The sequence below is a fragment of the Heloderma suspectum genome, chromosome 3, assembly GCF_057233095.1.
Source record: "Heloderma suspectum isolate Gila_16-S chromosome 3, 16-S_ref, whole genome shotgun sequence".
Lineage (NCBI taxonomy): Eukaryota > Metazoa > Chordata > Lepidosauria > Squamata > Helodermatidae > Heloderma > Heloderma suspectum.
This window is the reverse complement of record NC_139460.1, coordinates 306,908,284-306,928,310: the sequence shown is the minus strand read 5'-3', so window position 1 is coordinate 306,928,310 and position 20,027 is coordinate 306,908,284. Positions and strand designations below refer to the sequence as shown.

The window sequence follows — 20,027 nt, the reverse complement described above, 5'->3', positions numbered from 1 at the left end:
ATGACCCTCCAGATTCACTTCTGTGTCTCAGGGGCACTTTCAGCGAGGTTTTCTTAGAGCAGGGAAAATGCGCTATTTAATTGAGAATATGAAATAAACTGCTTTTTCATTCTGTATTTGCACTATTCTGCTATACCACAGTGCTACCTACAGGTTATGTAGCAGAAAAGCAGGAAAGAAAACACTCTGGAAATGCTTGGATCTCAATTCAGTGACAAAAGCAGAAGTAGATACAGCAGATTAACAGCAGAGTAACAGCCTTGTGTAGAAAAACTCACAGAATTTTAAAAAACCATTGGGAAAATCCTAAGAACAAAAGCAGTGATTTTGTAACTCTGTGGTTCTTCACATGGTAAAGGATTTAGAGACAAAGATAGGCAACTTGTGGCCCTCCAGATGTTTTGGCCCACACCTCCCATCAGCCCTAGCCAGCATAACCAATATAAGGGATGATAGGACTTGTAAGTGGAAACCTCTGGAGGACTAGAAGTTGACCAGCCCTGCGCTGAAGGTTACATACATTGGCCTTTGTTGGTTATTACATGTATGCAGAGTGTGTATGCAAAGTGACAGAACAAAGTGAACCATTTTATTTATTTACATAATTAATATTACCTTTTAAGATAATGCAGCTAAATGTCCAAATATAGAAAGGGACTTTATTGGGGTGGGCATACAACAAGGAAAGGCAACAATCAAACACACAGAATTCTTTTGATCATAGGGTCATAGAATCATAGGGTTGGAAGGGGCCTACAAGACCATCGAGTCCAACCCCCTGCTCAGTGCAAGAAGCCTGATTCCCAGGCGGTCTCCCATCCAAGTACTAACCAGGGCTGACCCTGCTTAGCTTCCGAGATCAGATGAGATTGGGTACATCAAGCCCTACGGCTGCAGTCCTTTGTTCTCACCTCCCCCTCCCTCGGTCCCTTTGGGGCTGAGGATTTTCATAACGTTGGATTTGCAGGGCTAAAAGATTAGTCTGTTGCTTTTCAGTATTAGATTTAACAGCTCTTTGACAGTGTTCAGCAACTGACTGCAACTTGGTTAAAGTTTCAGTTTCCCATCCCACTTGTCATGGCAGCGGCTCAGCTGGACTTTCAAGGACCACATACTGACACAGTCTGCAGTCATCAAAGCTTTATTCAAGATGGAGTATTGACATCACGATGGGTCACTCCTCTACAACTGAGCGACCCCGAGTGGTGCTTCCAGTACCCTAATATAGGCAGTGGTAAATAACTTACACCAAACTACATTCCTCCGTGTTTTCCCCCTCCTTATTTGCTATTCATTATTGCGATTTTTCATATAAAGCATCTATGTGTTACTCTGTTTTTCTAAGATTTTAGTCATAAGGTTAAAAGGTTATGATAAATACCAGGAAAATGCTAGCTTAATTGCAAGCTTTATAAGAAACTGGAGAAACCCACAAATTACTTCTGTTTTCTATCACTTTGTCTCCAAGCAAAAGCTTTTCAATAAGTATTCTTGCCTTTCATTCTTGCTCTAATCTTATTATGGCCACTAACTTAAAATGATATGGAACAGTATATAAATATTGTAAATAAATAAATAATAAATTCCAAATAAAGTCAATGAAGTCAATCTAATGTAGCTACTCTACTTAAGAAGAGTCTTGGGTTTCTGAGCATATGCAGAGTTCATTGCTGGGAGGATGGTCTGAAAGAGTATCTTGGCCTCCAATTAGATATTATGAGTGAGCAGACTTTCATTTTTATGGAAATCTGAGTTCAGTAAAAGCCAGGCCCTTCGCATAAACTAACTGTTTTTTCCCAGTAGTGTATCTGTCCTGTTTCAAAGACAAAGTCCTCGATCAGTGTGTGTTTTCAAAACTTGAAATACTTGCCAGCAGAGATGCTTCAAGATTGCTGGTAATAACGAACAGTGATAAGGGGCACCACCGAGAAGTGGCTCATTAGGCAGTTCATGAAATCCAGGCAAAGGAGATGCAGAGGCAAAGTCAGATTCAGTCCAAAGTCATTCATGAAATCCAGTTCAGGTCAGGAGTTCAGGATACATGAAGCACACACAGATACCAACAACAGATAACAACGTCGTTGTCAATGACAGCTTGACTGGCCTTGCTGCCTTTTATACATGCCACAGCCTGGACACACCCACCTCCCAGCTGCAACTCACTAGCCAGCCATATAAAGAAAGCCTTCACAGTGCCAGGTTCCTGGACTGGAGCCTGACGCTTCTTCTAAGGGGCTGGGCCTGCTCTCTGCACTTCATACATTGTCTTTCATGAGGGCTGGGCGGACGCTCCACTTCTGGCTTGGAATCTGAACCATCTGGGGAAGGAGGAAGCGGGGGGGGGGACCAGACATTTCAGAGGGGCCTGCCTCCTCTTCAGCTGCATGCCCAACACCCTCCAGAGATGCTGCTGCTGGATCATTCTCAGGGGAAGAAGAGACTTGGAGCTCAGGTAAACCAATTTCCTCCTCCAAGGAGGTCTTCTCGGGGGGGAAGGGGTATGACAGTACCCTCCATTTCTGTTTTCAGTAGTCTAGCCAGCAAATCAGAAAAAAAATTAGCAGCAGAACCCTCCTTTGTAATGAGCCTATACTTCAGCTATAAAAGAACTTCAGATATAAAAGAGCTATGAGGACAAACCATTGGGCAAAACAGCTTCCATGTCTTGGGTGCATATTGTGAAAGGAAGTGATGAGATAAACCTATGCAGACACCCCAGCATGACAGCAACTTACCAGATGTTCTAGGGGATACTGTTGAGCTACATCAAGTTTGTCACAGCAAGCATGGGAGGCAGTGGGATGCACAGCCACAGCTTCATTTGTCATTTTTGCAGCAGCTATTCATAGTGCTGAAGAAGAGACAAGGCATGATTTAGTTTTAAAAGCAGATTGGTGTTTTTTGACAGCAAAAACTGCAGTGGTAAAAACCATGAATGACACTCCAGTTGCATAACAGCTCCAACACATGTGCATAGTGCTCTTTGGGTTCCAATCTTTGTATTTTAAGGCTCACTCCTTTCTCCTTAGAACATGAAGACCAAATAAACTGAGTAGCAGCAAGTGTGCTCTAAAGTCCTTGGGATATATGTGTTTTATGCAGTGTACTCTAAAGTCCCATTGACCCCCATAAATTCTGATAAACACAAGGAGATGGAGCACACAGTCATGTACTGTAATAACTCAAGATGGTTTTAAGCACACATTCTCCACATGATAGCCCTTTAAACATTCACCACATTGCAGTTCTAATGTTGTGGAGAGTTAGCCATATCTGGGCAAACAGTGAGCCGTTAGTGTAATGCTTATTATTAGAGATCTACCAGACCGATCTTGCTCATTTTTTTTAATTTGAAGCTTGAGCAGTGTAGACATGCAAAATTTTTTGAAGGTTCAATAAAGTTCAAACGTTCGAAGTATCTTTATTTGCTCCATGCAAGTCTCCTATTGCTCCAAAGTTCAGTGCCAGTTTATTTGTTCTGCACCAAATAGCGCCTGCTCTTACATCATGTGTTTTCAGCCTCCATTAACTGCATCCTCCTGCTTTCCTTTTTCCCTTTCTGTTTGGGTTTGTTTTTATTTGTTTTGCTTCACAGGCAGGTTCCACAGGGGACTGCTACACCGCCCGCCCCCTCCCCACCTCAGATTGTATTGTTTTGAACGGGATGAATCAGAGAGCAAGGAGGGGGGTCTGCTGCTCCTCCTCCCATGATGTCCTGCATGAGAGTGGGGTTTGTCTATTTGTGTGTGTAGGAGAGAGGGGGGTAGTGGAAGGGGCAATGCGGCAGGAGTGGGTGGGGTGCAAGACGGGCACTATATTAGATAGCTCTGGCTCACGGCAGGTGAGAGAAAGGCGGCATTCCCTCCTCCCCCAATCTCACCTTTTGTTTTTCAGGCCCAGGTGAAGGTGGGGTTGGGGCTTCTTGGATGGGGGCTTGGAACATCCCCTTTCCCTGCAACAGAGGAGGGGGTGGGTTTGTCTATGCTTTCATGTAATGGGAGGAGGTTCTTATTGGAAGGAGGTAGGCTAATTGTGTAGGTGAATGGGAGGGTGGGAGGTAGGTTGGGACCCTGTTTGCTATGGCGGGGAGAGGCTTACTTTAATGTAGTAGGAAGAGGTCATATTATTGTGGTGCTCACTGAAGGGACGCTGATGCAGGACATAATTGGAAAGTTGAAAGAGGAAGAGGGACGGAAAGAAATACCCCCTGAAAGGTGTTCCAGTTGCAAGGGAAACTGCCAAACATATTTTCATCCAATCATTCTCAGTCTACTAGCACCCATGGTGACACGGGCTTTACCCTAGTGTTGACTAGGATGCTCAGAAATCTGGGGATGCTCAAAAAGATTATGCTAGAACTATTTTGTAAATTATTCACAAGGTACACACACCCACACTTCCTTTGCAGGGTCAGGAATGACATAAACCTCCCTTAATAACTGTAGGCATTTCCATGGAGACTTTCATCCCACTTTTGAAAACCAATACTGAGAATACTGGAGTGGAGGGTACTGCTCAATAGTAGAACACATGGCTTCACATGCAGAGGTTGTCATGTGTCAAGAATCTCACATAGCAGGACTGGAAGAAATTCCAGCCTGAGGCCTCAGAAAGCCAACCTCAAAGAGTACACAGCACTGGGCTACATGGACCATTGATCTTGTTCAGTATAAAGTGGCATTTCAGCAGTTCAGACAGAACCTAGCACATTACATCCTAGCCTAACACATCAAGATTGTTTTCGTACATCAGCTTCTTTGTATCCCATTCTTCCTTCAGGGTGGCATTTTTGTGAACCACCCAGACAGCTTCGGCTATTGGGTGGTATAGAAATAATAAATAAAATTCTCATCTTTTGTGCTTCTGCCATACTATTATTGATGCAAAACTTAGATAGGCCTTAGTAATGAGTGTGAACATTCCGGACAGTGAAGATTTTGTATTTACATTGCTGATAGACCGAAGCAAGAACGACTTTAAGCTTCGTTTGAAGACAACCCACATGTCTCAGATATGCCATGTTGACCATTTCAGAGCTCTAAAACAAACCTTGTTGGTTAGATTTGTTCTATTTAGTAAGCAGTAGCTCCTCCCCATGCCGTTCACCGTCTTACCTCAGTGCTCATCTCCAGCAAGCCCTGATTACCAACACCCTCCATGCCAACAATTTTCAATCTTTCCTTTGCTAGTAGTTCTGTAATCTCCTGTCTCAATCATATTCCCTAAACTAATCAGGGAAGGTAGCTGGGGATTATGCTCAGCAACTTCTTGATACCATTCCATGTAGAACTACTGAGCTCTCCACCTTAAGGAATGCATAATCAGAAGACATCTGTTGCTGTTACACAATTAAACTAGTCACAACTTGGGCAAGTAACTCTCAGACTCATTTACTGGAGAGGGTTGTCCCGAGGATAAAATGAAATAACTCTTGTATGCCACCCTGAAGGAAGAATGGAATACAAATATATTTATTTATTTAACTATATTTATGAATTACTTATATTAAAGAAATTTCTAAGCAACGTTCAAAAACAAGTCTTCATACAGAGAACAAGATTACCTTATTGGGAATGCCTGTTGGAAAAGGTATGTTTTTTAGTAGGTGCTAAAAGGGGTGGCGCCTGCCAAATTGTGGTAGGGAGTTCCAGAGAGTGAATAATAATGTGATAAATAATAATTAAAAGACAACTAAACAGCTCTCATCTTAGACAGGGCCTATTAAATGGGAGACACACACACATACCCTGAAACCCCATATAAACTCCTCTAACTTTTCTGAAGAATGAGCAAGACAGAAGTGTAATAAATAAATAAAGCATTATGAGTAATAACACAAACAGACATACATAACATAGGGCAGATCAAATTCCTACCTTTTAATGAAGTTAATGGCCAGGACCTGGAAGTGTTATCACTAGCAAGGTGCTAGTCAATTGTCCCACAATGGCTTAGTGCAAATAGAAATTTTGCTTGCCACAGATAAGTTAAAGATTTTAGCAGAATATTTATTGAAGGGGTTGTAATCACATGGATAAACAAGACAGAAAAATTGAGTGGGAGGGGTTAAAAATTTCAAACTGGAGATTTGGGGTGGGTTTTGGGTTAAATGGCATAAAACATCGCACAATTTCTACGAGAGAGTGTAAATGTTACATAATACTTTTGGAAAGTCAATCACACACTAGGCAATGCATGGGCATAAGAAGTGAGGCCTTTAGCTAGAATGCCAGTTCAGGGGGGCAGGGAGGAGATATGATAAGGGCAAACTATGCTTCCTTTTAACAATAACAGGACTTTGCTATGCAGCCTTGTCAGAAACCTTTTGAAAATGAGCATATAATCCCAACAGAAATGTCTCTCTGTCTGGCTTTAACTACTCAGTGTTGGCTGATGCTGAATAATTCAATATAACGTTTAACAGTACATTCTAAAAGGAATGACACTGTGGCCACTGAATGCACTGATTCCTTTCTAATCCAATTGCTGTTCAGTATAATTCCTCCCCCCCCCCCCATGGATCACTGCCTTGTTGTGGCGAAGGGGCTTGCGTAACTCAGTGAAGCCATAAGCTATGCCGTGCAGGGCCACCCAAGACGGACAGGTCATGGCAGAGTTCTGACAAAATGTGGTCCACTGGAGAAGGAAATGGCAACCCATTCCAGTATTCTTGCCAAGAAAACCCCATGGAACGTATCACAAGGCTAAAAGAGATGACGCCGGAAGATGAGCCCCTCAGGTCGGAAGGTGTCCAATATACTACTGGGGAAGAGCAGAGGGTATTTCCAAGTAGCTCCAGAAAGAGTGAAGCGGCTGGGCCAAAGCCGAAAGGACACTCAGCTGTGGATGTGTCTGGTGGTGAAAAGAAAATCCGATGCTGTAAAGAACAATATTGTTTAGGAACCTGGAATGTCAGATCCATGAATCAAGGTAAGCTGGAGGTAGTCAAACATGAGATGGCAAGACTGAACATCAACATCTTGGGAATCAGCGAACTAAAATGGACAAGCATGGGCGAATTTAATTCAGGTGACCATCATATCTACTATTGTGGGCAAGAATCCCTTAGACGAAATGGAGTAGCACTCATAGTCAACAGAAGGGTGGGAAAAGCAGTACTGGGGTACAATCTTAAAAATGATAGAATGATCTCAGTACGAATCCAAGGCAAACCATTCAACATCACAGTAATTCAAGTCTATGCCCCAACCACTGATGCCGAAAAAGCTGAGGTTGATCGGTTCTATGAAGACCTACAACACCTTCTAGAACTAACACCAAACAAAGATGTCCGCTTCATCATAGGGGATTGGAATGCTAAAGCAGGAAGTCAAGAAATCACCGGGATAACAGGCAGGCATGGCCTTGGTGTACAAAATGAAGCAGGACAAAAGCTAATAGAGTTTTGCCAAGAGAACACGCTGATCATAGCAAACACTCTTTTCCAATAGCACAAGTGACGACTCTACACATGGACATCACCAGATGGTCAGTATTGAAATCAGATTGATTATGTCCTTTGCAGCCAAAGATGGAGAAGCTCTATACAGTCAGTCAAAACAAGACCTGGAGCTGACTGTGGCTCAGATCATGAGCTTCTTGTTGCAACATTTCGGCTTAAATTGAAGAACGTAGGGAAAACCACTAAACCATTCAGGTATGACCTAAATCATATCCCTTATGAATATACAGTGGAGGTGAGGAATAGATTTCAGGGATTAGACCTGATAGACAGAGTGCCTGAGGAACTATGGACGGAGGTCCGTAACATTGTTCAGGAGGCAGCAACGAAATCCATCCCAAAGAAAAAGAAATGCAAGAAAGCCAAGTGGCTGTCTGATGAGGCTTTACAAGTAGCTGAGAAAAGAAGGGAAGCGAAAAGCAAGGGAGAAAGGGGAAGACATATCCAACTGAATACAGAGTTCCAGAGAATAGCAAGGAGAGATAAGAAGGCCTTCTTAAATGAACAATGCAAAGAAATGGAGGAAAACAACAGAATGAGGAAGACTAGAGATCTCTTCAAGAAAATCGGAGATCTCAAGGGAACGTTTTGTGCAAAGACGGGCATGATAAAGGACAAAGAAGGCAGGGACCTAACAGATGCAGATGAGATTAAGAAGAGGTGGAAAGAATACACAGAAGAACTATACAGGAAAGATCTGAATGTCCCTGATAGCCATGATAGTGCGGTCACTGAACTTGAGCCGGACATCCTCGAGAGTGAAGTCAAGTGGGCCTTAGGAAGCATTACTAACAACAAAGCTAGCGGAGATGACAGTCTTCCAGCTGAGCTATTTAAAATCCTAAAAGATGATGCTGTTAAAGTGCTGCACTCAATATGCCAACAAATTTGGAACACTCAACAATGGCCGCAAGACTGGAAAAGGTCAGTTTACATTCCAATTCCAAAGAAGGGCAATGCCAAAGAGTGTTCAAACTACCGCACAATTGCGCTCATTTCACATGCCAGCAAGGTGATGCTCAAAATCCTACAAGCTAGGTCAAGAACTGAGAACTTTATTGAGTTTGACAATAAATTTTATTGTCAAACTCAACATTAAAAAAACGAAGATCATGGCATCTGGCCCCATCACTTCCTGGCATATAGAAGGGGAAGAAATGGAAGCAGTGACAGATTTTACTTTCTTGGGCTCCAAGATCACCGCAGACGGTGACTGTAGCCATGAAATTAAAAGACGCTTGCTCCTTGGGAAGAAAACTATGGCAAATCTAGACAGCATAGTAAGAAGCAGAGACATCACCTTGCCGACAAAGGTCTGTCTAATCAAAGCTATGGTTTCTCCATTATCCAGCGGATATTGGCAATTTGGTCTCTAGTTCCTCTGCCTTTTCTAAACCCAGCTTGTACATCTTTAATGTACATCTTGTACATTAGGCCCCTTCCAACCCTACTATTCTATGATTCTATGATCTGGCAATTCTCGTTCCATGAATTGCTGGAGTCTACCTTGCAAGATCTTCAGCATTACCTTACTGGCATGTGAAATAAGTGCCACTGTTCGATAGTTTGAACATTCTTTGGTGCTTCCCTTTTTTGGTACGGGGATATAAGTGGATTTTTTCCAATCTGTTGGCCATTCTTGTGTTTTCCAAATTTGCTGGCATATGGCATGCATCACCTTGACAGCATCATCTTGCAAGATTTTAAACAGTTCAGCTGGGATACCGTCATCTCCTGCTGCCTTGTTATTAGCAATGCTTCTTAGGGCCCATTCAACCTCACTCTTCAGGACGTCTGGCTCTAGCTCACTGACCACACCGTCAAATCTATCCCCGATATTATTATCCTTCCTATACAGATCTTCTGTATATTCTTGCCACCTTTTCTTAATCTCTTCTGCTTCTGTTAGGTCCTTGCCATCTTTGTTTTTGATCATACCCATTTTTGCCTGGAATTTACCTCCGATGTTTCTAATTTTCTGGAAGAGGTCTCTTGTCCTTCCTATTCTATTATCTTCTTCCGCTTCCGCGCATTGCTTGTTTAAAAATAATTCCTTATCTCTTCTGGCTAATCTCTGGAATTTTGCATTAATTGGGCATATCTCCCCCTATCACTGTTGCCTTTTGCTTTCCTTTTTTCTTGGGCTGCTTCCAATGTCTCAGCAGACAGCCATCTTGCCTTCTTGGTTTTCTTTTTCTTTGGGATGTTGTTTGTTGCCGCCTCCTGAACAATGTTGCAAACTTCTGTCCATAGTTCTTCCGAGACCCTATCTACTAAATCTAGTCCGTTCTCCACCTCCACTGCATATTCATTAGGAATATTAGTGAACTCATATCTACCTGATCTGTGGGTCTTCCCTATTCTCTTTTGTTGTTCAGTCGTTCAGTTGTGTCCGTCTCTTCGTGACCCCATGGACCATAGCACGCCAGGCCTTCCTGTCCTGCACTCTCTCCTGGAGTGTGCTCAAGTTCATATTCATCACATCAGTGATGCTATCTAGCCATCTCATCCTCTGCCGTCCCCTTCTCCTTTTGCCTTCAGTCTTTCCCAGCATCAGGGTCTTTTCCAGAGAGTTTTCTCTTCGCATTAGGTGGCCAAAATATTTCAGCTTCAGCTTCAGTATCTATCCTTCCAATGAGCACTCAGGCTTGATTTCCTTTAGGATTGACTGATTGGACCTCCTTGCAGTCCAGGAGACTCGTAAGAGTCTTCTCCAGCACCACAGTTCGAAAGCATCAATTCTTCGGCGCTCAGCCTTCCTTAGAGTCCAGCTCTCACAGCCATACATTACTACTGGGAAAACCATAGCTTTGATTAGACGGACCTTTGTCGGCAAGGTGATGTCTCTGCTTCTTACTATGCTGTCTAGGTTTGCCATAGCTTTCCTCCCAAGGAGCAAGCGTCTTTTAATTTCATGGCTACAGTCACCGTCTGCGGTGATCTTGGAGCCCAAGAAAGTAAAATCTGTCACTGCTTCCATTTCTTCCCCTTCTATATGCCAGGAAGTGATGGGGCCAGATGCCATGATCTTAGTTTTTTTAATGTTGAGTTTCAAACCAGCTTTTGCACTCTCCTCTTTCACCCTCAACAAGAGGCTCTTGAGATCCTCTTCACTTTCTGCCATTAGGGTGGTATCATCTGCATATTGGAGGTTGTTGATAATTCTCCTGGCAATCTTAACTCCGACCTCTGATTCATCCAACCCGGTGTTTCTCATGATGTACTCTGCATATAAGTTAAATAAGCAGGGTGACAATATGCAGCCTTGTCGTACTCCTTTCCCAATTTTGAACCAAGCGGTTGTTCCATGTCTGGTTCTTACTGTTGCTTCTTGACCCTCGTACAGGTTTCTCAGGAGACAGGTAAGGTGGTCTGGTACTCCCATCTCTTTAAGAATTGGCCAGAGTTTGTTATGATCCACACAATCAAAGGCTTTAGCGTAGTCAATGAAGCAGAAATAGACGTTTTTCTGGAATTCTCTTGCTTTCTCCATGATCCAGCGAATGTTGGCGATATGATCTCTAGTTCCTCTGCTTCTTCGAAACCCAGCTTGTACTTCCAGTAGTTCTCGGTTCGCATACTGCTGAAGCCTAGCTTGTAGGATTTTGAGCATCACCTTGCTGGCATGTGAAATGAGAGCAATTGTGCGGTAGTTTGAACACTCTTTGGCGTTGCCCTTCTTTGGAATTGGAATGTAAACTGACCTTTTCCAGTCTTGCGGCCATTGTTGAGTGTTCCAAATTTGTTGGCATATTGAGTGCAGCACTTTAACAGCATCATCTTTTAGGATTTTAAATAGCTCAGCTGGAAGACTGTCATCTCCACTAGCTTTGTTGTTACTAATGCTTCCTAAGGCCCACTTGACTTCACTCTCGAGGATGTCCGGCTCAAGTTCAGTGACCGCACTATCATGGCTATCAGGGACATTCAGATCTTTCCTGTAGAGTTCTTCTGTGTATTCTTGCCACCTCTTCTTAATCTCATCTGCATCTGTTAGGTCCCTGCCTTCTTTGTCCTTTATCATGCCCGTCTTTGCACAAAACGTTCCCTTGAGATCTCCGATTTTCTTGAGGAGATCTCTAGGCTTTCCCATTCTGTTGTTTTCCTCCATTTCTTTGCATTGTTCATTTAAGAAGGCCTTCTTGTCTCTCCTTGCTATTCTCTGGAACTCTGCATTCAGCTGGATATATCTTCCCCTTTCTCCCTTGCTTTTCGCTTCCCTTCTTTCCTCAGCTACTTGTAAAGCCTCATCAGACAGCCACTTGGCTTTCTTGCATTTCTTTTTCTTTGGGATGGATTTCGTTGCTGCCTCCTGAACAATGTTACGGACCTCCGTCCATAGTTCCTCAGGCACTCTGTCTATCAGGTCTAATCCCTGAAATCTATTCCTCACCTCCACTGTATATTCATAAGGGATATGATTTAGGTCATACCTGAATGGTTTAGTGGTTTTCCCTACGTTCTTCAATTTAAGCCGAAATGTTGCAACAAGAAGCTCATGATCTGAGCCACAGTCAGCTCCAGATCTTGTTTTGACTGACTGTATAGAGCTTCTCCATCTTTGGCTGCAAAGGACATAATCAATCTGATTTCGATATTGACCATCTGGTGATGTCCATGTGTAGAGTCGTCTCTTGTGCTGTTGGAAAAGAGTGTTTGCTATGATCAGCGTGTTCTCTTGGCAAAACTCTATTAGCTTTTGTCCTGCTTCATTTTGTACACCAAGGCCATGCCTGCCTGTTATCCCGGTGATTTCTTGACTTCCTGCTTTAGCATTCCAATCCCCTATGATGAAGCGGACATCTTTGTTTGGTGTTAGTTCTAGAAGGTGTTGTAGGTCTTCATAGAACCGATCAACCTCAGCTTCTTCGGCATCAGTGGTTGGGGCATAGACTTGAATTACTGTGATGTTGAATGGTTTGCCTTGGATTCGTACTGAGATCATTCTATCATTTTTAAGATTGTACCCCAGTACTGCTTTTCCCACCCTTCTGTTGACTATGAGTGCTACTCCATTTCGTCTAAGGGATTCTTGCCCACAATAGTAGATATGATGGTCACCTGAATTAAATTCGCCCATGCTTGTCCATTTTAGTTCGCTGATTCCCAAGATGTTGATGTTCAGTCTTGCCATCTCATGTTTGACTACCTCCAGCTTACCTTGATTCATGGATCTGACATTCCAGGTTCCTAAACAATATTGTTCTTTACAGCATCGGATTTTCTTTTCACCACCAGACACATCCACAGCTGAGTGTCCTTTCGGCTTTGGCCCAGCCGCTTCACTCTTTCTGGTGCTACTTGGAAATACCCTCTGCTCTTCCCCAGTAGTATATTGGACACCTTCTGACCTGAGGGGCTCATCTTCCGGCGTCATCTCTTTTAGCCTTGTGATACGTTCCATGGGGTTTTCTTGGCAAGAATACTGGAGTGGGTTGCCATTTCCTTCTCCAGTGGACCACATTTTGTCAGAACTCTCTGCCATGACCTGTCCGTCTTGGGTGGCCCTGCACGGCATAGCTTATGGCTTCTCTGAGTTACGCAAGCCCCTTCGCCACAACAAGGCAATGATCCATGAAGAGGCCTATTCTCTTTAGTCTGATTCTAAATTGTGCAATAAGAAGTTCGTGATCTGAACTACAATCAGCTCCAGGTCTTGTTTTTACTGACTGCATAGATGTCCGCCACCTTTGGCTACAAAGATGTAGTCAATCTGATTTCGGTGTCGACCGTCTGGTGAAGTCCCTGTATAAAGTCGTCTCTTAGGTTGTTGGAAGTTAGTGTTTGTTATGCACAGTGAGTTGTCTTGGCAAAATTCTATCAGCCTATGTCCTGCTTCATTTTGTTCTCCCAGACCATGCTTGCCTGTCATTCCAGGTGTCGTTTGACTACCCACCTTAGCATTCTAGTCTCCTGTAATGAAAATAATATCTTTGTTTGGCGTACTATCCAGTAGGTGCTACAGATCCTCATAGAACTGATCTACTTTTGCTTCTTCAGCATCTGTGGTTGGAGCGTATATTTGAATCACTGTGATGTTAAATGGCATACCCTGAATTCGAATTGAGATCATTCTGTCATTTTTTGGATTGTATCCAAGCACTGCTTTAGCCACTTTATTATTAATTATGAAGGCTACTCCATTTCTTCGGTGGTCCTCTTGTCCACAGTAGTAGATCTGGTGGTCATTTGATGTGAAGTGGCCCATTCCAGTCCATTTCAGTTCACTGACACCCAAAATGTCTATATTTAATCTTGACATCTCCCCAATAACCACATCCAATTTGCCCTGGCTCATAGATCTTACATTCCAGGTATGGTGTGTTGATCTTTAGAACATCGGATTCGTCGTTCACCACCAGCACCATCGGCTGCTAGCCATCCTTTCGGCTTTGAGCTAGCTGCATCATCACATCTGGGGCTAGTTGAACTTATCCTCTGTTCCTCCCCAGATCTTCCAACCTGGGAGTCCCATTTTCCGATGGTATACCGACATATCTCTGGTTGTACTGATCCATTTAGTTTTCATGGCAAGAATACTGGGGTGGGTTGCCGTTTCCTTCCCCAGGGATCATATTTAGTCTGACATCTCTGCCATGACCTTCCCGTCTTGGGTGTCCCTTCACGGTTTAGCTCATGACGTCATTGAGGTGCTCAAGCTCCAGCACCATGACAAGGTAATGGTCTCCTTTGCTGTTTTTAAAAGTGGGGGAAATCCCACCCCAACTTCATTATTTAGTTACTCTGCTTATGGTAGGGTGGTTCAAGCATATTACAAGGAAGTGATTCGCATTCTAAAGGCCTAAGTATGCCACACTAAACTGGAGATATAGTGGCTTTAAAGGGTGGAAGCTGAACCATACGAGAGCCCACAGTTCTCATGAACGTGCTTAGTAGTAGTGTCAAGAGCTCAATCACAAGATGGGGAAGGGAATTAAGAGTTATTGCTTACCAAAAGCAACATTCTCTCTCTTGCTCAACACAGATTAGTTCTGTGAGAGTAACACAGATTAACTACAACTAGAAAAATAACCTTAACATACACGTTTGTTACTCCAGCTTCAGCGCCTCTTTGGACATAACATTCCTATAAGGAAACCACGATGTGAACATACAGCAAAATATACATTTGTGTGGTCACCAGACACCAAGCAGGATGCAAAATATTTCTTAATAACCTAAAAACAGTTGCCTAGAAAAAGTCCTAGACTACCCCACATTGACTGCATAAATGCACATTCCAGTCACGACAAATAGGTTAAATTTCTCAATGCCCTAAATGACTGTGCCCTAGAACAGCTGGTCCAACTGGAAGTCCAACACAGCTACATTCAACTTCAAAAGAGGAAACTTCTCTAAAATGAGGGAACTGGTAAAAAGGAAGTTGAAAAGGGGAGTCAAGAGGGTTAAATCTCTTCAAAATGCTTGGAGGTTATTAAAAACCTCAAGAATAGAAGCTCAGCTAAAATGTATACCACAGATTAGGAAAGGTAGTACCAAGTCCAAGAGGTCACCGGCATGGTTAACGAGCAGTGCTAAGGGAGCTATTAGAGAAAAGAAGGCTTCCTTCAGAAAATGGAAGTCTTGCCCAAATAAGGAAAACAAAAGGGAGCACAAGCTTGCACAAAGGAAATGCAAGCAGACAATGAAACACAAGCCGACAATGCAAAAAAGTAATTTGAAGAGGATATTGCTAACAATATCAAGGCCAACAATAAATTATTCTTTAAATATATCAGAAGCAGGAAACCAGCTAGGGAGGCAGTTGGACCACTGGATGGCAATGGAGTTAAAGGAGGACAAGAAGACTGCAGAGAAGCTGAATGAATTCTTCTCATCTGTCTTCCCTGCAGAAGATATAGGATAGATACCTCTGCATGACCTCATATTTTCAGGAAGGGAGCCTGAGAAATTGAGGCAAAAAGATGAAGTTCTCAACCTTATTGACAAACTGAAAGTTAATACATCACCGGGCCCGGATGGTATCCATCCTAGAGTTCTTGAAGAACTCAAATATGAAAATGCTGATCTTCTAACCAAAATATGCAATGTGTCTCTAAGATCTGCCTCTGTTTCAGAGGACTGGAAGATGGCCAATGTAGTGCCAATGTTTAAAAAGGGATCCAGGGTGGATCTGAGGAATTACAGGCTAGTTAGCTTAACATCTGTTCCAGGTAAATTGGTTGAAAGCATTATTAAAGTTAAAATTAGTAAGCATATAGAAGGACAAGCCCTGCTGAAAAAGAATCAACATGGCTTCCACAAAGGTAGGTCCTGTCTCACTAACCTTTCAGAGTTCTTTGAGAATGTCAATAAACAGGCAGACAGGGGTGATCCAGCAGACATTGTTTACTTGGACTCCCAATAGGTTTTTGACAAAGTCCCTCACCAAAGACTCCTGAGCAAACTTAGCAGTTATGGAATAAGAGGACAGGTCCTCTTATGGATCAGTAACTGGTTAAAGGACAGAAAGCAAACAGTAGGAATAGATGGTAAATCCTCCCAATGGAAGCAAGGAAGTAGTGGGGTCCCACAGGGATCTGTACTGGGACTAATGCTTTTCAACTTGTTCATAAATGGTCTGGAATTAGGAGCTGTGAAGTGGCCAAGTTTGCTGACAACACCAAATGATTTAAGGTGGTTAAAACAAAAAGGGATTGTGAGGAGCTCCAAAAGGACCTCTCCAAACTGGGAGAATTGGCATCCAAATAGCAAATGCGGTTAAGAACATAAGAGCCATGCTGGATCAGACCAAGGGTCCATCCAATCCAGCATTCTGCTCACATCTGTTGACTGGGACCCACAGGTGGGACACAAGTGCATCAGCCACCCTCCCGCCCACATTCCCCAGCAACTGGTGCACATAGGCATACTGCCTCTAATACTAGCGTATGGCCACCAGGACTAGTAGCCATTGATAGCCATCTCTTCCATGAGAAGTAAGTGTAAAGCAATGTATGTTGGGGGGATAAATCCCAACTTCAAGTATAACCTGATGGGATATGAGCTAGCGGTGACTGACCAAGAAAGACATCTAGGGTTGTGGTGGACAGTTCGATGAAAATGTCAACCCAGTGTGCGGCTGCTGTCAAAAAGGCAAACTCCATGTTAGGCATAATTAGGAAAGGAACTAAAAATAAAACTGCCAATATCATACTACCCTTATACAAATCTATGGTGCAACAACACTTAGAATAGTGTGTACAGTTCTGGTCACCTCACCTAAAAAGGTTATTGTAGAGCTCGAAAAAGTGAAAAGGGCAATTAAAATAATCAAGAGGCTGGAGCAACTCCCCTATAAGGGAAGATTACAACAGCTGGGATTGTTTAGCTTGTTTAGCTTGGAGAAGAGGAAAGTAAGGGGAAACATGATAGAGGTGTACAAAATTACGTATGGCATGAAGAATGTGGATAGGGAGATATTTTTGTCCCTCTCTCATAACACTGGAACCCAGGGTCATCCCATGAAGCTGATTGGTGGGAGATTCAGCACAGATAAAAGGAAGGACTTCTTCACACAGCACATAGTTAAACTATGAAATTCACTACCTCAAGATGTAGTGATGGCCACCAATTTGGATGGCTTTAAAGGGAGGTTAGACACATTCCTGGAGGAGGCTATCAATGGCTACTAGGCTTGATGGCTATATGCTGCCTCCAGTATCAGACGAAGTATGCCTATGTACACCAGTTGCTGGGGAACATGGGCAGGACGATGCTGTTGGACTCATGTCCTGCTTGTGGTTTCCTGGTCAACAGCTGGCTGGCCACTGTGTGAACAGAATGCTGGACTAGATGGACTGTTGGTCTGATCCAGCAGGGCTCTTCTTGTGTTCTTATGACTTATGTGATTTCAGTAGGAATTTTTTCACATTTGAAGGAACCCGAATATTTTACTGTACTTAATAACTACTTAATAAATACTGTACTAAATAATTAAACACAAAGTATACGGAATTGTGTCAGTTTTACAAAGGAGAATGAGGTCACATGTCTATGAGGGAAAGAGAAAGACACTTTGATGGAGGGCAATTGCAAAGTGCAAGTTATTTTCATTTAGCAGGGAGGGAAGAGTTAAGTGTGCACCTGAGGACACACAGAAGAGCTCTCACAAGACAATATTGGATGGAGAATAGTGGGAGTTCCTTCACACCAAGGAAGATATTCAGGTAATAATGCAGCCTACACCACATCAACCAAAGACATAGCTCTCATTGAGGTGGTAAACCTATGTATGAGGACTACAACACTTAAGAATGCAGGCGAAGATAACTGAATACTCCTCCATACAAAATAATTCCACGCACCTAGGAAGCTAGATGTCAGGGAGAAAGATTCTAGCCTAGCCTCAATGACCTCTAGTTTCCTATGTAGAGGATTTTTTAAACATTCAAGCACATGATTTCTCCCTACTACACCTGCAGTCTGTAGTGGTATAGTCCAGACACAATTTTCTACTTTAGTGAAGGTACTATACTATACACGACAGGTCATTGTACGTAATTTGTCCCACAAAAAGTTGCAGTCTTGAGCAGAAGACTAGTACAAGCCCACTTAGTAGCTTTTCTGCTCAAAAAGCCAGTTCTAGTTCTAGGTACTTTTCACAAGGAAAAAGCCCCGACCATGGAGAAAAGCAGATGGGGGAGAAAGCAATTTTAAACAGCAAAACAGCCAGAAATAGCCACCTGTCTCCCACTCAAGAGTGCAGCCTCCTGAAACTGGTTGCCTGGCTTTCATTTAACACACCTGGAAAGTTACATGCAACTGCCCAATACAGCTAGTTTGCCCCTGAGAAATATGTGATGCTCACACCTTAGTATGCCCGGCTAACATGTCAGTTTACTTACTACTATTTGTTTTCCTAATTATTCCCGGCACAATTCAAGGTGTTGGCTTTAACCTTCAAAGCTCTAAACAGCTTATGACCTGGCTATCTAAGGGACCGCCTATCTTGCTACGAATCTGCCTGAGTATTAAGATCTATAGGGGACACCCCTTTGAAGGCACCATTACACACAGAGGCCTGTTTGCCAAGCACACATTGAAAGGACTTTCTCCTGTGTTGCCCCCAAATTATGGAATGCTGTCCCTCAAGAACTACAATTGGCCCCCATTCTCTTGGTCTTTAAATAGGTGTAAAGACTAATATTTTCAATTTGGCCTTTCAAAATATGTAGTTTTAATGTCTTTACTGTTTTAGTGCTCTTGTTTTTATAGTTTTAAGGTTTCATTGTTTCATTTGTTTTACAGTGCCTTGATGGCTTTTTAGCAGATAGGCAGTATATAAACATCAGAAAGAAAGAAAGAAAGAAAGAAAGAAAGACTAAATAAATATTACAGTAACTTCACCCATGGGCAATTGTTCCTTCCAGAGGTGATGCACTTTCAACAGTTGCCTGATAGGCAAAAAAAAAATAAAAAAATCCAACTACTTAAATTTTCTTCATTATCCACCCCCAAGAGCTTAACAAAGCTTGCATTTCTGCTTGCTATTCAGCTGGTTAAACAGTGTTTTAAGCAGGAACTCACCTGCATGAAGTGGTGGTCAGTCTGCAGGGCATCAGAATTAAGCTTGGAACAAAAAAGGACGCCTTTCTGACCCATCAGCCCTTAGTTTCTAAAATAAGGGGTCTCTCGACTCAAGTCTGTCTAGAAGAAATCACGCTTGGAACTTGAAACCTCGTTTCCTGACCCCAGGCGTGCTGAGGGTGGCGACTCAGTGGGGCGGCAAATGCACTCTGCACATGCTCAGCGGCACTCTCTTCTCCGCGGATCCCTCGCGTTCAACAGAGGCTGCGGGCTCCGAATTACACTTCGCCAGTTCTGTCAACAGCGACGTACCCGCGCCGCCGCCGCCGCCATCGCTGAGGGGAGCTCCGCGGACGGGCGGGCCGGCGGCCGGCCTTCCTTCGCGGCTGTTCCGCCTGCTGCCCAGCCCGACTGCGTGAGGAGAAAAGGCTCCTCTCGCTCGCATCGCGTCACTCCCACGGGCGGCCCTGGGTGGGGCTTCGCCGGGATCGCTCGCCGGGCAAAACCGGCTCGACGAGGGAGGGGCGCTCGGGGGGGAGGTCCCCCGCCCCCCGCAAACGGTTGATTTCCGCTCTAACACGGAAAGCGCGGGGAGGAAGAGAGGGCCCCGTTTAACTCCCCTCACGGGGAGCGCGCGCGCTGGGGCCCTCCAAACAGGCTGCCGGCTGCTTTCGAGCTACCGCCAGGCTCCCTTCGCTCGTGTTTGTGGGCTCTTTCAATTAATATATTACCCGTGTCGCATGAAGTACTCACGATTAATAATAGGAATAACAACAACAACAGAGGAGAGAAAGAGAGAGTACTCCACTTTTGAGTACTTTGAGTACTCCACTTCTATTTTCCTTATTTTTGTACTGTATAATAAGAAGCACTTGTCGCGCCGCCCGCCCTGAGCGCCCTTCCGTGTGAAACGGCGGGGGACGGAAATCGCTGAAATAGATCCGTGCGTTTTAAAGGGGCCCCCCTCACAGGGCTTTGCCCCCATTTGAACCAAAATAGGCTATACTGCTCCCGTCGCCACTTGGCAGCACCTGAG

At 43.6% G+C, this 20,027-nt stretch overlaps 1 protein-coding gene across 5 annotated transcripts in view; it reads right to left on the bottom strand.

The window, feature by feature from the left end:
• GPR160 (G protein-coupled receptor 160) overlaps positions 1 to 19,406 on the bottom strand; it is a 59,054-nt gene extending 39,648 nt beyond the window's left edge. For 2 of the 5 annotated variants that reach the window (XR_014788788.1, XM_084841546.1), the window contains exons 1-2: positions 18,992 to 19,406; positions 2,736 to 2,851 (exon numbers count right to left, since the gene is read on the bottom strand). The gene's annotated coding sequence lies outside the window, so the exon portion shown is untranslated. Of the gene's footprint in view, positions 1 to 1,125; positions 2,534 to 2,735; positions 2,852 to 18,991 lie in introns of those variants that run through there. The other 3 variants (XR_014788787.1, XM_084841547.1, XM_084841548.1) reach the window with 3 other exon arrangements.
• Positions 19,407 to 20,027: the final 621 nt, after the last annotated feature.